The sequence below is a fragment of the Schistocerca americana genome, chromosome 6 (assembly GCF_021461395.2).
Source record: "Schistocerca americana isolate TAMUIC-IGC-003095 chromosome 6, iqSchAmer2.1, whole genome shotgun sequence".
NCBI classification, from domain to species: Eukaryota; Metazoa; Arthropoda; class Insecta; order Orthoptera; family Acrididae; genus Schistocerca; species Schistocerca americana.
In genome coordinates this window covers 149,828,045-149,833,140 of record NC_060124.1, presented here as the reverse complement: position 1 = coordinate 149,833,140, position 5,096 = coordinate 149,828,045, and the positions used below count along the sequence as shown (strand labels likewise).

Genomic DNA, 5,096 nt, shown 5'->3' with positions numbered 1-5,096 from the left:
GGGCTGGGGGGTGGTCCTAACGTTACAGAGATGCGAAAAAGTCTCACGCTAAAAACTTGTGGGTGGTGTGGTCGTAGCGGTTAGCTGGCGACGTGGGTGTCCGTCCCTTATCGTAGGGCCTTCTCGCTTAACACGGTTCTGCTCTCGGCTTCTGTTCTCGTTTCTCCCCTCGGAATTGCGTCTGTATCACGGTGGGAAGCTATGACATGCATTTAGGCATTCTTGTGTTAGCCTGTGGTATTCCATTTACTCACTCGTTACTCGTATTACTTTGGTTAATTTAACGTCACGATTTATTCGGAGCTATGTGACATACTACTGGATTTGCTTATCATGTCAGGGTTTTCATGGAAGGTGTTGTATTTGCCTGACACCTTACAAAGTGTTCGACGTTTCAAGAGGCACCGTATCAAAGTTTATACCACATACAAGGAAAGCCAAAAAACAACATCCGCTGTCACAACACAGACGAAAATTTCTGACGAATGATCGTGACAGACGGTCACTGAAGAGCATTTTGACGTAAAATAAGAGGACGAATGCTGCAAAATTCACGGAAAAACCGATTGCGACACTCGTGAAACCTGTCAGTAAAAAAAAAAAGAAACACGTACGGAGGCACATGTAGTGGGGAATGGAGGCCGAGCTAGAATTTCAACGGCCCGTGTGGCCGAGCGGTTTTAGGCGCTTCAGTCTGGAACCGCGCGACCACTGCGGTCGCAGGTTCGAATCCTGCCTCGGGCACGGACGTGTGTGATGTCCTTAGGTTAGTTAGGTTTAAGTATATCTGAATCTAGGTGACTGATGACCTCAGATGTTAAGTCCCATAGTGTTCAGAGCAATTTTTTTTTTAGAATTTCAAAAACATTCATCAGTGACGAAAATCACCATATCAGGAAAACGTGGAGCGGAAGACATAAAAACTGGTCTATGAAGCAACGGAAGAATGCAATTTAGTCGAGTGAATATTGTGTTACATTGTTACCAATTACTGGCCGAGGTTACGTCCCGAGAGTAAAACATGGCGGGGAATCGGTGAAAATTTGGACAGACATATCGTGGTGTTTTATGGATACCATGGTTACTCTACAAGGGTGCCTTACTGCTAATGATTACGCGGCCATTTTGGCTGATCAGGTCCATTCTATCATACAATGTTTGTTTCCCAATACTGATGGTGTGTTCCAAGACGACACGGCCCCTGCTCATACTATTTGCATGTTTCAGGACTGGTTTTGTGGGCCCAAGGATGAATTGTATCTCCTCTGCCCACCATGATAACCGTATCACAGTACTATAGGACCTTGGAGATCTACTTTTGAGAGGAGGGAGAGTGATCGCCATCTACCTTCAACAATATTAGTTCTCAACTTTTACTGCAGTAGAACACAACTTGATGTGTTTGTAAGACTTTATGAGCCTCAGTTTTGAGAACTTTTACTTTAGAAATTGGCAACAAAATTTTAATAAGCGTTTTAATAGAAAAATTATTTTCAGCAAGCATTATTTACTATATTACTCAGTTCTGCTAAAACACTGAGCTTTAATGTTCTTTCAATAAGGACACTCGGTAATCACTTTAGCATAGGAAGGACTCTAAGTGGTTATGTGATCAGGGATAAAAAATAAAGGTAGATATAAGAGTTCGAGTGTAAGTTACCTTATATTTGTGCACACTAAAACATCTAATGAGCTGATTCTTCACTTTACATATTTACAATTACCTGGTTCCTTTTTCAGTGATTGCGCGACGTGGTGGCGAGTGCATGTCGGTGGGTGGATTAGCACGCGGAAATGCTGGACCCTGACATTTCTTGGTGGCGATAACAGGTACCAATTCCAGAATAGTTCCAGCTCTTTATACGTCCATCCGCGACGTTGGAAAGTGGCATGAAAACCCTCTCTCGGCACTAGCACAATACACAACTTTTACATGAACAGTTGACAGTTTGGTAGCTCGTCCCCGACTGACTCTTAATTTCACCTTTTCTACCTAGGCCAACCACAATTTGCGCGCTGCATGCTTCCGTTCCCGAGGGGAACCACAACACCTTTTACTTACAAAATAACTAAGAGCCCTAAGTGAGGATCAGCAATTACATAACAATAGCCAAACATATTAATTAAAACAGCACATTTGCACATTTTGGTATTTCTACAAAAAAATTATTTAAACGAAATTACTATTATATACATTAAGTTTTGTTCCCTCCAAATGAGACAAAGAATTTAAATGCTACATAAACTACACTGCATAGAATCAAACCATGACATTAAAGTTTTTACAAAGGAAAGAGCGAACACTTTTGTGCTATTAATGCAACCAAACAATATTTACAATATCTTAATGGTAGAAGGTAGAACAGACAAAATAGAAAAATTTATGTCGGTAGATCTATGGAGCTCTGGTGTTACAAATTGTCTCGTTTAGGAGTAACAGTAGACACATAGGCTGTCTTACCGATGAGAGTATGTGCTGCTCGCAGTTCGACTTTCATGTACAAAGCTATTCGTACCTATTGGGACCATATTGCATAACTAGTTACGGTTGATAACGAGGAAGAAGGTGTGTGGTTTGAGAATGGCCCGAGACCGATAACCAGAATTGTGTTTTCATGCAACTAAGATGAAGAAAAAATATCAAATTTTGCTCAACACAAATTTGACACCTATTATTAGACAAAAATGAAAAATAAATGATATATTAGTCATTATCATTCGTAAAACCATTTTCAGTGTTATACAATATTGCCGTATGTACAGCGAGTGTTCCATACGCAGAAAACGCATTTTGCTGTTCGCACACGCTACAGTCCTAACAAAACTGCAAGTGGAATGTACGATATCTACTTGCTACTTTCCTGTTTCCCCTAGGTCGAATGACGCAGAATATTTGTTGAGGAAAAACTTTTAAACTTTCGTGCTGCATTCTGCAGTTGCCATCAACTTTGCCTTATGCAAACTGGTGTTTAGGGAGGAAAGGTCAATATTTTACACAGTGATTGTATAAGTAATTCTGAAAAAAAAAAGTTATATGAACATTGGTCAGCAAATGCTTCGTTAAGGAGGAATGGATATTGAAAGGATCTTTAATTCTGCTAAACTGATGTGCACAATTTGAACGTAAACGCAATACAACTGAACCGTAACGCGCTTTTCTTGAAAACAATGTTGCAGAGAAGTACAGTTATATTACACATTTTTATATAATGTTTATTATTTTGCATTTAGTACATAATGCATTACAACATGAATGTTACATGTACTAAGTTGAAAAAGACGTACCACGTCTTTTACAAATGGCTTTAACACTCATCTTACAGATGTTGTACAGTTCACAGAACAGGGTCAAATATTCCTCCATGAAAGTCAATGCACTTTTGCGCTCTAGCGATAACATGTTGTGTTGCTTGTTCAATTGCCTGTGGTTGGTTCTAATCAATTCAGCAGCGTCCATGATGGGACGAAGCAGTTCATCTCGTGTATTTACCTTCACTTTGTGCATCCCTGATTTCATCCAACCCCATAAACAGAAATCTAAAGGTGATCTAGGAGGCCAGTTAATAGCACCACCACGGCCAATCCAGCGATTAGGGTAGGTACGGTTGAGATGGTCCCTCACATATAAAGTAACATGTGGAGGGGCACCGTCACGTTGAAAGTACATTCCACTTCGCTTGGCTAAAGGAATGTCTTCCAACATTTCCACAAATGAATTTTCTAAAAAATGCTGGTACCTCTTTCCCGTCAATCGCTGATTGATAATAAATGGACCATCAAAAGGTTACCGATCATAGATGATTATTGCGTGTGTTGTTTATTCCATGTCGTGAAAACTGTGCTTCATCAGTGAATAGTATGTATGGAAGCAAATGACTATTCTCAATTATCCAGTGCCAGAATTGAAGTCGTTAGGTATTGTTGCCAACGTGGAGATTTAGGACACGCTGTATATGAAATAGATACAGGTTTTCCGCATGTAATGTTTCCCACACTCATGTCTGTGGGACATTCAAACACAGGGACATTCTTTGTATGCTCGTACCGGGACTTTGCTCAACACTTGCGATAATTTCTTCCTGTTATTGCAAAGTTTGTTGACGTGCACTTTGGGACGAAAAATGCCTACTTGGAAGAGATAAACACTTTGGTAAACACCCTGCGATCAGGTAATCATTGAGTCGGAAAGCGCCTTAAACGTACACCATATCTGCTTATTCCTCATTACTGTAGACGTGTGGTATTGTTAGCAGCGCTTGTACGAACATAGTTAACACCTTATACTACACAGCTAACCGATCCGTCGCCGGTACATTACACAATACGGCTTACACGGCACAATTGAGCAAACAACGGGTGACTGTACTACGTACTAAGTACGTCACATGACCATAATACGTGATGGGATGCATATCGTAAGCATGGCATGTACCCGTGCATTGTTTGCAAGAAAATCACGTTACGGTCCAGTTGTATTGCGTATACGTTCAAGTTGTGCATATCAATTTTGCAGAATTAAAGTTCCTTTCAATACCCATACCTCGCTAACGAAGCATTTGTTTACCTATGTTCATAAAACATTTTTTGTTCAAAATTACTTACATTGTCACTGCTTAAAATTTTATATTTTAAGCAGAGACAGTGTAAGTAATTCTGAACAAAAAATGTTACATGAAGATAGGTCCGCAAATGCTTCGTTAGGGAGGTATATACCGAAACCACCGTATTGTGCATGACGAAGGGTACCTTGCACCACTACTAGTCATCCGTTTGCTGTTCCTTTTGTAAATGGAGCGACGGCAAAACGGCTGTCTGTATGCCTCGATAAGGACCCTAATTTCTCTTGTCTCCGCGGTGCTTACGCGAACTTTGCGTAGGCGACAGTAGAATTTTTCTGCAGTCAGCTTCAAATGCGGGTTCTATAAATTTTCTCACAAGTGTTTCGCGAAAAGAACGTTCTCTCCCTCCAGAGATTCCCATTTGAGCTCACGGAGGATCTCCGTAATGTTCGCTTGTTGATTGAATCTACCGGTAACAAAACAATGTAGCAGCATGTTTTAGAATTTTTATGTGTCTTCCTTTAATCCAATGAGACA

The 5,096-nt window shown here is 40.4% G+C and overlaps 1 non-coding gene across 1 annotated transcript; it reads left to right on the top strand.

Moving 5' to 3' along the window:
• Positions 1-660: 660 nt before the first annotated feature.
• Trnas-gga lies at positions 661-744 on the top strand. The gene is given in 2 exon segments: positions 661-700; positions 710-744. It is a non-coding gene; the product is annotated as a tRNA-Ser (tRNA).
• Positions 745-5,096: the final 4,352 nt, after the last annotated feature.